Genomic DNA, 12,655 nt, shown 5'->3' with positions numbered 1-12,655 from the left:
AATCAAAGAGCAAACCTACAAGTTGTGATGACATACAATAGTGCCCCCAGTGATGCAGCTACTCTCTCCGCATAGCTGTTAGGATAAACCACGAAACATTAGCCTTGATCATTTCTTAAGCTGCAAATCCTAAGAGTGTGATTCTGGATATTAATGTCCTATACAGCGAGTACTATTAAAAACAGTTACACTACTGACATTCATTTAACAGTCACTATAGATTCTGTGTTATAAATATTAAAGAACTATTAAGGGGGAGAAAGCTGGATTATCAATTGCCCTAGACATATCACATACATAAAATTATGTGTGAGATGGGGGTCTCACACTGTAGCTAAACCACCTGAACTTACCAAGTAGCACAGGCTGGTCCAAACTCACAGTACTCCTTCTACCCTCAGACTCCTTACAGCGAGGATTACAGCTACGAGCCACAACGCCCAGCTGGCAAATTACCCTTTTTAAGAATGCCTGGCTATATGAGAACAATCTAGACAGAAGAATTACCACATATAGACAAAACGAAATACAAGCATTTCTATTGCTGTCAACCACAAAAAGGAAAAGGAACATCCAGTCTGCACAAAGAAGTAAAGAATAAGAGAAAGACCCAAATACGGCTGTATGTGACTAGCATAAAAACTCCACATCTGACTGTTTCCAGGTTTCAGATAGCACTCTTCACCATTAGGAGTTGGCATAGCTCCTTTGCATTCTACCTGCCATGTGAGTGCTTTTAATGCGGTTGGCACAGGGCCTGAGCGGAATGTTTCTAAGGAAGACAGGGCAACCCTACAGACACTTTGCTTTTCCTTTGGGTAGCCAGCTTACTTAGCAGCTTGTAGAGCCACCTTCAAAACTGCTCAGGAATTTAGGGTGTATGGTGTTTCCTGACCTTTCAGACTGTGGTGCCATGTCACACACCTTTCACAAAGATTTGCTTGCCTTTGAACCAACCGACTCAGTGCTTCCTTTAAAGGACTGTTTTTTGTCCACAGGTGACTTAAAGGCATGAATGGTAAAGATAAAGAGGCGCCCGGATCTCCATACTGTTGCTCCAATTTCATAGCTTCAGTATAATTACACACTGAAATATTTTTGATAGGATTGAATTTGCTTCAGGGCAACTTGTAGGATCTTCTTCTTCAAAAAAAAAAAAAAATCATACAGATAATTGCCATCATTTTCTGTGATGTTTCAGGTACAGCCTGATTTCTCAGTGTTTTTCAGCTCCAGGGTGATAAAAATACCTTAAACTTTCTACAGTTAAAAAGGCACGATTAACCATTTAAACCTAAAACTGAACCACGCTATTCAGCTACAATATAAATCTCTAACATACTGTGCAAATAAAAAGGGGTGCTATAAAGAGCAAATTAAATCACAATCGGATGAATTAAGTAATCTATGTTTTTTTCAACGAGGATTATGCACAGTGAGCTTTATACAGTATCTACTACATAGCACCTTTGAATAGTGGTAAAATCTGTCAGGGTGTGGGTAAGTGGAAGAGAGCAAGAGTGCATGCTTAGCATGAGAAAGGCCTAGGTTCAGTCCCCAGCACCAGGAAGAAAACAGACTTGTACAATCTAACCACTGTTATTCACAGATAACAGAACTCTCTGAACTGTTTTCTATATGGGCAGTAAACAGTGTTTATTCCATGAATTTCTTAACTCTGATACTTAAGTAACATAAAAAAGTAGCACAACTAACTACAACAGTAAGTTATCATGCCAGGCAGTCTTTAAGAGCGTGTTAAGAGACACTTCTATGAAGTAGGCATGCTTTCGTCACCACAGTAGAGATAAGGTACAGATACCTTGCTGGCTTTTCCAGGGTCACACTGCTAAGGAAATATCCAGGCCCTCGCGCTCTTAAATGTCACAACTACTGGCATCTAAACGTCTCTGAAGAGGTGGACATTGACCGCACCTGACATGTGCAGACAGCGAAGAGTTGAGGGTTTCCTGATAATTAGTTTTCAATGGAACAAAGATTACCTTCTAAATGTCATGCTATAATTCTTGAGTGTGTGTGTGTGCATGTGCGTGTGTGTGTGTGTGCGCGCATGTGTGTGTGTGCGTGTGCATGTGTACCCACACGCATGAGGGTCCGCACAGAGACAGAAGAAGTTAGAGGCAGTTGTGAGGGATCTGAACCGGATGCTTAGAGTTAACACTGAAACACAGAGCTATGTGATAAGCCCCAGAGTTTACCTTCAATTCCCTTATATATCTCCCTATTTCCAGAGTCCTGACATCCTTAGTAGAAAGAAAAAAAAAAATCTCTGTTGTACGTCATTTGGTGTAAGAGCAATATGAAGCTAAATGACCCCGTCTAGTTTTTCTTGTTTGTAAGAACATTCTCATCATTGGCTCTGGTACTAGAATAACAACTGGCTGGACCCACAGTGACATCTTGTCGGAGTACTGCTATTGCTATCAGTTTAAATTTACAAAGTGAATAAACTATAATTAATAAAAAACAAAAATGGCTCTTAGTGCCGGGGACCCTCTTAAGATCTTCCCTGCAGAGGACTGCAGACAGCGTGGACTTCTCCAGCCTTTCCCCAAACCTCTGAAGAAAGTTGTTCTGACAGTAAAATAAATAAATAAATAAATAAATAGCCTATGAGCTCATCAAGGCTTATCTGTTGGTTAAAACTCTATCTTTAGTCCTCCTCCTGTTTTCACTGGCAGTTCTGCCGTTGTCCTTTGGCCGGGTTTTAGGTAGGTGGAGGTCAAAGTTCATTTCCTGTCCTCTATTCACTATTAACAGGCAGGGGCTCTGCTGAAGGAAGTCAACACGCCCCTTCACAGACCGACGCAGAGGAGCAACGCAAGGTGTGCTTTAGTTTATTCATAGAGGTAAGTAACTTAAAGGTCCTATTTTTGAAAGCTAAAGCCTCAGATTTGACTTGGAGGACATTATCTAGCAAGTTACTTCAAGGTAAATGATGATAAAAATTCCAAGCCAGTTTCTTTTCCTGTTATACAACTGCTCCCATTCTCTGAGAATAGCTGTCAATCATATTGTGCCTGTGGGGCTGGGATGTATCTGGTGTGGTGCCCAGTATGCTATTGGTGCTCAGATTGTAATTCAAGCAGTAACAACTACTACCAGGTTACTGCACGCAAAAACGATTTGACAGCACAGCTACACACTGCTCAGAGTCAAAAGCTGTAAGCAGGGTTAAGCACCTCTTTTGAAAATAAACAGAAGACTGTATTTGATGTTGGTGTGTTCATAGTTTAGCAGTCAAGTTCGTGATGTAGAGACAAAAAAAAATTCTGAGTTAGGTTTTCTAAATGTCTGTTTGTGTTTGGCTTTTTAAAAAACGAGAACAGGACGATTCTCACAGGATACAGAGTCTGGCATGACGTCGGGAAGGCGAACACTGTGTGTCTCTATCCCTTACATTTTTTTAAGGTGATTTTGTTTCTGGAGAAGGGAAACGTACAAGAGAAAGGAAAAGACCTGTCTCTTGCCCTGTTCTTCACAACCAAGAGTGAGAGAGAGAGACAGGGTGCGGGGAAAGGAGAGGGAGGGTGGAGAGAGAAAGGTACATGAGAAGTCAAGGAAGGAGGTGTTCACGAAGGTACGTGAAAGTGCTTGAAGACGGCCCACAGCACAGAGTCAGCTGTGTGGGGTTGCACTGGACTCCAAATAAACTCATTTAAGGTTTAACCTATATTTTAAAACCCTAATAAACTGTAAGTTTTATATGGGAAAAATAAGACAATAAAACTTTTATAGTGTGCTCCAGTATATTTAAAAATTATCACTGTACATGATAAATGAGTATGTTCTGTACGTGGCAAACCGAATAAAAGGTACATTACTCTACCCTGTGTATGAAAAGATAACACAGATTTCTGAAGACAGACACAGGGAGCCTAACAAGTTCCCTGAGGAAAAAGAGCAAAATCGGGAGAAAGAATTACTTTACTCCTTTGCATTAACTTTTTAAAGTAAAACAATGGCCACATACTACTTTTTCAATTAAATTTCCAATTTCTAAATTAATTTCTAAAATAAGGGCATTCTTTGAAAATATAAAAATAAAATTTTAAGACTAATAACAAAAAATTTAAATAGAACTTTTGTTTTCCTGTTTTAATATCGATGGCTTAGTGATACTCAAGAATCTTAAGACAAATTCCAGTTTATAATAAACTTGAAAGCTAACACTAAGATAATCTATGTCTTCCTTAGCATGGCAGCAGCTCGCCGCCTTCTGCAGGTTCTGGTCCCCGAGCCCCACTTACCACCTCCCCCTGGTGCCAGACCATTTTCAGTCCACGGCTGCAGCAGGGGATTCCAGGGCAGCTTCAGATTTCACCGCATCGGCTGCCATGCTTGTTAAAAGAGCTTCAAATTTCTGGGACACCAAGTAGGTGTGGGCTTAAATATTTCTTGGAACAATTCTTATTTTGTTGCTTAGACTTACTTCATTTATCTTATTTTAAAAGGTTTAAAAAAATACCCTACACGTGAAAAAAAATATAGAAGTGAATGTTCTATGGCCACATAATTTTAATGATAAAGCCTTAATCATTTTACTGACTAAAATGTTAATAATTTAATAATAGCATACAGACTGTGACAAAAAGAAAACTGTATTTTTACACCATTTAAAAGCAGGAATGATATTGATCCCTTTGAAAAGTAGCACAACGACACGAAAATAAGTATTCCATGAAGAGAAAGTTACTGGTACAGGGAGGAAACCTGAGCTCCTATAAAGACTGACTGGGTAAGGAAGCAAACACACAAGCGTGTTTAGTTTTTAGTTGACTGGGCAGAAAAACAGGAAATCCTACTAACTACACTAAGGGAGACATTGGTTCATCAGAGTACAGTTGGGCTTCCTCAAAAGGCAAAGCCTTTTGCGCTCTGGAATACCTAGAGATTTTTGTAACCCACAATCTAATATGCCCGCTGTGAAAATGGGCATTCTAACCTAACTACAGATACAGGACATTACAGAGTAGCAGAAGTTAACAAACCTTATTCAGAAAATGCTGAGAAGAAAGACTTAGGTTTAGGCAGTCATATAGTTCATGATTATTTCCAGGCAGAGCCCCAAACAAGCTGTTTAAAATGGACTAAAATCAGTACAGGAATCTCTGAAGTAATTGATATATTCTAGTAAACGGTTCATTCTAAAATTAAATGCCGAGTTCCATTTTTATCCTGATTACCATTTTAAATTGAGATTATCTCCTCGGAAAAGATGGCTGGAGGGATGAATTACATTGAAGCGGTATGGTGAGAAGAGAGGAGGCAGGACCACATGAGCCAAGAAGGGGCAGAAGGGCAGAAAAGACACATGTAACGTAACTCATTTCTGTTACATTCCTTTTAATGTATTGGTCCTTCAAGAAAAGGGTAAATATATTAGTACATAAAATCAATCTGTTCTATTTGTCTATTCTTTTGGCTTTTTAAAGTCAAAATTCTTGTGCCAAGCAACTACCCATAAAAGAAGGGTAAGAAATCTACTTTTTATCAAAGACTGCTGAAAAACCAAAAAACTACGCAAAATAAAAGCAATTACTTGCGCCTATAAATGTTTGTTTTGGTTGATGTTGTCTGTCCTCTTCCAGAGCCCTGTAGGTAGTCCAGGCTGCTCTCAAAGTCACAAACCTAGTACCAGAACCTCTCAAGAGCTAGGACTATCACAGCCTGTGCCACTATATCCAACTAATATTTTTACATGATTTTTTTTTTTTTTACATTTTAAAGAAAAAAAAAATACAAAGTTTCTCTAGTCTGATTCCATACTAATTCAAACTTTAATAATTGAAGAAGCATCAAAATATCCGCATAAAGTAGACTTTAATGAGGGAAAATTTGCTAAGAAATCAGAGAGTAGGTGTCGAGGGTGAGTACCGGATGCCGGTGAGGCTGGGCTAGGGCAATGATGAGCGCAGCAATGGACCAGTACTGAACCCTGGAGGAATCTTACCAAGAAAGGAGGTGGGTTAAAGCAATCCTCAGAGAACACCTACTTTTGAACTACTTTTTAGTTCTGAAATGCTTCCAGGCAGGCATGCGCAACCTGAATCAGAAAGTCAATGACTGTTATCTGAAGTTACTAAATCACTAAATATATATTATGTAGAGTTAGAACAAAGAAAGAAACCACCAGAACTGGAATGGAGAAGGTAAGAAAAGCTAGGCCTCAATGGAGCAGGGCTGAGGTAGCAAGCAAGAGCAGAGGCAGGAGAATGCTGCTTTTATTTGAAGTTCTTCGTAGTTCTGACTTGTTGCCATTTGTGTGCAGCAGTAAAAATAAAGATGTAGCCTTTAAGGTCACAGATGACAAGAGCTTGACCCATGCTGAAAGTCCTTCTTCAGGAGAGAGGAGGCAGCTCTCTCTCTTTTTTCTTTTACTAATTCCATCAAAAGGTTCTTGTCAAAAACAGATCTGATTTTCTTCTCTGTGTATACACGTTAGTTACGGATGATTAATAAAGCATTCATTCTTCTGTTTGCTTTGGCAGAAGTGACTAGGGTTGTGTTAGTGTTAAGGAAATATTTCACCCTATATGGAAAAGATATGAAGTGTTGCTTATTTAAATACACATATGGTTTTAAAAAAAGAGTTTATTCATGTTTAGGCTCACAAACAAAACCATTTCAGTGGAAAGTGAAGAGTTATTCCACTCAGAAACTATGAAAATATGCTTATCCAAAACAGGCTTTATGGATTTATCTATGTTAATAAAATGACAAAGTAAAATTTTGGTAGAATGATAAAGAGGGTTTAAAAAGATTTCATATTAATTTAACTATGGCAAAAATAGTAACAATTTAAAAATATTTAAATATGCAAGGACCTTTAAAAAATAAGAACCTATAGTGTAAAAAAGTAGTTATACTACAGAAAGAGCTCTCCCAAGCTTAGGATATCTAAACAGATATACTTAGCCAGCCACACAGCCACTGAGAATTTACATTTCAAATTCACATTTTATCAGCATTTCCTTGGAAGTCTGTTATATTGCACAGTCATAGAGAAATGTCAATACTATCCATCCTTTCATGATTGTTATAAAGTCATTTTATAAATTAAATTAGTTTGTCTGTCCATCAAGAAATAATAGTTAGGGCAATTTAGATTCTTGCAATTCCTGCTTGATTTACAAGTTAAAGTCGGTCAAAACCAATAATCTGATTTAAGCCACACTGTGACTGACTTGAAATTTTTCACTCATCAGGTCCACCAGCACAAAGTAAAGAAAAATAAAGTATGGAGAAGAAATGCTGTGACTACTCTAGAACCCACCAACTGAAAGGACAGAGAAGAGGGCTGGGGTCTGAAGTGCGTGCTCAGATCTCCATTTCCCCTAGACTGCTAATGAACGCAACTTCCAAAGAAAGAACTGGATGAAGGAGGGACGCTGGGTGTAGAGCAGGAACAAGAGATACTGATGGCAAATGAGCTTTATGAAGCTTTAAGCGAGACTTCAACCTAGCGCTCACAGCACTTCCTCTAAAAACGCAGACTCTCATTTCCCCCATCTCCCTCCTTCCTAACATGTTTGGCAGCCCCCACTTCTTTTCTATCAGACCTAAATTACACACCTCTCCTACTTTTTCCTCCCAACGGAAAATAAAAAAACAAACAAGCCAATCCAGCCTTTTGTACCCGCCTTTTGTTAGTGGTTCATATGTAACACAGAGTCACTATTTACAGAGTATCGCTGCCACTTTAGGACTCTTTCTTCTCAGCCTCCCTACCAAATTAAATTGAGCAATTTCAGGTGGTTCCCGCTAACTTTATTTCATTTTTGTCACACCCCCTAGTCATCACTTTCATTTTATATGATATACTTGTTGACATGTCTGCATTGAAACCTGCCTCTAAACTCAACTCTGAACCTTGCCACAAGAACTATCCTTGAATGAACAAGACCACTGCGAAAGCCTCAGTGAAGGATTGGTTTTGTCTAATAATCTGAAGCCCGATAGACTTTCACTGAGGCAAGCTATCACTGGTGTGATAACCCCAGAGCCACCACAGCAGAAATGAAGGCCCTCTCACAGCTCAAACTGGTGAAACAACTCGCCAGTGCCTGAGAAGCACTCAGCCACTATGAAAAGTTTAATAAACACTTTTACACTTAGGAGAAAACATTCCTTCTATAAACACTTATGTAAAAGTCTGAAAAGGACAGACATGATGCATATTTTAAAATTGGGAGAATGATGCTCACTGTGAATTTCTGTAAATGTGACCAAACAGCAACCTAAAACCCATACATGTACATGTTCAAACAAAAAGGACAATTCTAAAGTAAAACAAGTCACTTTTTATTAATATGATAAGAATAATTTCCCTTTTGATTAAGTTGGTCCTATGACATTAAGTTGGTTATATAACAAAGAGTTATCAATTTTATTTGTACATTATTTCTTGCAAACATGATTCACAGATTCTGTCACAACAAATACATTACTGAGGCATTAAAAACTAAGAATGCTATAGGTAGCAGAGCATACACATGTCACTTTAAGTTTACTAGGAATGAAACTGGACACTTCTTAGATGTTTATAAGTGCATAATATGTTGCTGCAGTTTGTAAACTGACAAAAATACTTTTAACACTTACACAACCGCTTCAAATTAGCAGGGAGACACAAAACTTTCACACAGAAGATTAAATCAAGTCAAGTTAAAAGAAAACTCACAAGTATATGACACTAGTAAGTGACAAACTCATTTTTAAAGCACAGAGTGCACAATTATATATAAGAGCTATGTCACTAAAATAAGCAAATGCAAGAGAAGAGGGTAGAAATCACTGGTTGATTTTACTGGTTTTTCACAAGCAAATCTCCTGTTAAGATGCAGTCATTCTGTAACTCACAGAACTGGAAATGCATGTCCTATTCTTTAAGCTGGCTCAGGCAGCGGCATGTGCAGTACTTAAATGACTGTACCAGCTGACATACTTTAAACGGAGATGCAGAGAACCAAAACACTGAGTATGTAAACTGCAATCCAACTGAGCCAACAGGAGACAAAAGTGCCCACTGCTGCAGACAGACTGTGATAAGGTTAGGACAGTGTAGCCATCAGAGACCCTGAAGCAAACGCCCAGCACAAACTCTAACGAGTGTGTGCAAAGTACGCCTACAGGTTCTTTTTTTGAATTCTGAGACAGAAATTTACAATCTGACACTGAAATAACCCTATTTTAAGGTAGTGCTTGCCGTACATATTTAAACAAGCACCAAAATATTATTTAAAGAAGATTCTTGACTAAATATTTCCATTTTTCATTTTTAATATATCATAAACATAAACATATATTTCAATTATCAAAACTTAAGATGGCCATCTAGCAATGCAAAAATTCATTAAAAATTTATCCTTAGAAATTTTAATTAAAACTAACAACATTGTTGGCCTAACAAATGACTTCATAAGCTACTTGTTAAATGTTTTCACACAGTTATAAGATTAAAACATTCAATCTTATAATTTTAAAATGAAAATAAATTATAGCATGATTCCATAGACTGATGTCCCAAAAATTTTAGCCTAACTTATGATTGAGGTTTTAATGCTAGTGTGTGCCTAAAATACACAGCTGGTCTTGTACACTGGGCTCAAACGGGTAACCCAGGGTTGCTGCTCAATTCTTAAGCTTGTAATATTTTGTTAAAATACTATCAAATAACTTACCTTAGTAAAATTGATCTTTATGTAAAAATCTTTCACTATAAAACACCTTTGTCTTCAAACAAATTTTCAAATTCCAGTTTTCTAACTTAGTTGAATTATGTTATATTTAAAGAGATATAAAAGCAAATATCTACAATCAGATTATGAAGTATATGAGAATATTTGAAGTTGTTGGCCAGAATCTCAGAGTAGGAACAAAGGAATGAGTGACTGTTGGGCTGCTTCTAGATCTTAACACCTTGGTTTCTTTACTGAAAAATGAGAGAGAACTTACTGATTTCTAAGCCCCATTTAAGCTCACATTGTCACATGACTCTTATGCAGAAACCCATGTGCAGGTTCTAAAACTACAGCACAGCACATGGTAAGTTACACCTTCAGGGAGACAATAGGGGCCACCCAACATTGTCTGCAGAAACCCATGTGCAGGTTCTAAAACTACAGCACAGCACATGGTAAGTTACACCTTCAGGGAGACAATAGGGGCCACCCAACATTGTCTGCAGCGCACGGCCGTCTCCGAGCGATGCCTGCCAGATAAGCCACGGCAGGCCACTGCGTCGCTGTGCTCGCCTGGGAACGGCACAGACACGTCTATAAAAGGAGACATTTCACTATTCCTCATTCACAGATAGTTAATGGAGCTGTTAAACTGAAACAGACACAAGCAACAAGACTCAAAGTGAAACATGTTACACCTCGCCACATGTAGAAACCACAGCATGTGAAGTGTGTGATCACTAAAACCATAGCCCAACTCAAGTGTGTGTAAAGAGGGACACTTACTTCTTTTAATTAAACTTAATACTTAGATAGACTAACACTACATTGTAAGATTATAAAACTTTAAGTTTTACTGTTAAAACATGCTACCAACACGCACATGACTAATAAATGCCACTTTAAAAGGGGGAGGAGTTGGCTCAGTGCATAAGGCCTGAAACCTAAGTTGGATCCCAGGCCCCGAAGTGGAGAAAAGAGAACAGACTTTGTCATCTTACCTCTACACATGCACCATGGTACATGCACACACGCACATGCAAACACATAACATACAAAGACAAACTTCTAAGGGAGAAATAATTTATCAAGATGAAACTGGCTATTGCTGAAATCTAATTTTGTTTCAAAGTGTGTTGTTTTTTTTTTGTTTTGTTTTTTTTCAAAAAGCATCCAAACACCCATACATTATTTTAAAAGTAAAACCAACAAAACACCTTTGTGCTACAAACTGTCCTTGAACTCCGCTTGGGCATTTTTAACAAACTGATAAAGTACTCTGCTTGTTTTCTTCCACCAATACAAACCAAGCCAAGAAGCAGTTTCCTCACTTAATTCAATGTCTCAAGACATTGCAGGGGTAAAGGTCAGTTATCAATGATAAACCCTGTTCCTTCAGTAAAAATAGAAATAGTCAGCTGGGTCCTGTTCCCAGACTAGCCTTCTTGAATTCTAGGAAGGTGCAGGAAGACAGAGTATAAAACACTTTTCCAACTCAACTATGTTCACTGACATCACACAGCACACAAAAGGTACTCAGGAAACAAATAAGGCTCGGGTACCTGGCAACAGAGAGAAATTTTTTTCCCAGTAGCTTTAACAGTCTTGTGTTTCTTAAAAATTGCAGGAGGGCTACCCTGCAGGCATCTATGACAGCATCACGAGGTTTCAGATTTAGTGTGGGTGGTAGGGTGAAGTTGGCCACTGAGCAGTTCTGTGTGTGCCGAAAGGCACCCGGCTGGAACACTGTATTTGGCATTGGCTCTGAGGCTGCCGGGGCAGTGGGCTGGAAGATGTATGCGTTGGCACTCTGTGTGCAACCAGGAGGCATGGTTAAAAGGTGAGGGCAGTCTTGAACCTGGCGGCTATCTTCTCAAATGGTCATGCAGGGTTAAGAGCAAAGTCCAGGTCACTCTGTGAACACCAGAAGGTAGCACACATCTGAAACAGCGCCTGTCCTTGCCGCACCCAGCCCCAAGGAGAAGGCACACAGCAGTGGAAGGACGGTGCGTGGTCGAGGCAGCCACATTTAAAAACGCTTGGAACCTACAACTACCAACTTTCATAGTAGTATTTAAACTAAAATATCAAATGTAATTGTAGAAACCAGTGAAGCAATTTTCTAAAGCCGAGGTTTTCCTCAACACACGCACACACGCACACACACGCACACACACGCACACACACACACACCATATACTTGGACACATTCACATCACACACGTATACACAACACAAACTCACACAACACACACACACAACACACACATTTATGTTGCTGTCTCTCCACTGTACATCCTGAAACCTTTCCTGGCAAAAGCGTACAAATGCTCTAGAGGGCTACAGCATCCCTTCAGGCCTGCGTGAGCGGCGAAGGTACTGAACCAGCATGACCTAGTAGGCGTCCATTAAAATGCAGGTTTCATTTAGAAGTCAAAGCTGTTGGCAGTACTGCGGAAGTAAGTACACAGCATGTAAAAGTAAAACAAAATCATTTCTCAATAATACAACAAAAATAACTGTTTTCCCTAATTAAAGGACGACAGAAAGCAATCTATGGCAAGGAAGTATGCTAAGGTGGAACAGAAAGTGTGCACACTGGACCACTGAGCTGCTGGACCCTTGAAGCAGAGCTCTTTGCACTTGCTCACTGCCGAGTGCCCGATTAGCTGATGTGTACCCTCCCGCCTTCAGTCCTCTAAATGCTGAGAGTTTGGTTTCAAAGAATATACCATCCCAGACACGGGCTGATCACAACATTCACTACTGGGCACACTGGGTGGTCCAACCTACAAATATTAGAAAAGCACAGAGGCATTCTTTAAAAATCAACTTCAGCAGCATTAGAACGCAACTTCTCTATAGCCACAGAATACCCTTAGTGTGTAGATGAGAGCAATTTCTACACCACTGAACAATAGGCATTCCTTAATAATCTTTTTCTCTCTTCA

The 12,655-nt window shown here is 39.1% G+C and overlaps 1 protein-coding gene and 1 long non-coding RNA gene across 19 annotated transcripts in view; one reads left to right on the top strand and one right to left on the bottom strand.

Annotated features, from left to right (window-relative positions):
• Ehbp1 (EH domain binding protein 1) overlaps window positions 1-12,655 on the bottom strand; it is a 246,186-nt gene that overhangs the window by 174,434 nt on the left and 59,097 nt on the right. The gene's annotated exons all lie outside the window — the stretch shown is intronic.
• Window positions 2,723-7,649, top strand: LOC110539934 (uncharacterized). Its single transcript, XR_002475912.2, has 3 exons — window positions 2,723-2,870; window positions 4,219-4,396; window positions 7,230-7,649. It is a non-coding gene; the product is annotated as an uncharacterized LOC110539934 (long non-coding RNA).

The sequence above is a fragment of the Meriones unguiculatus genome, chromosome 12 (assembly GCF_030254825.1).
Source record: "Meriones unguiculatus strain TT.TT164.6M chromosome 12, Bangor_MerUng_6.1, whole genome shotgun sequence".
NCBI classification, from domain to species: Eukaryota; Metazoa; Chordata; class Mammalia; order Rodentia; family Muridae; genus Meriones; species Meriones unguiculatus.
This window is presented reverse-complemented; position numbering and strand designations above follow the sequence as displayed.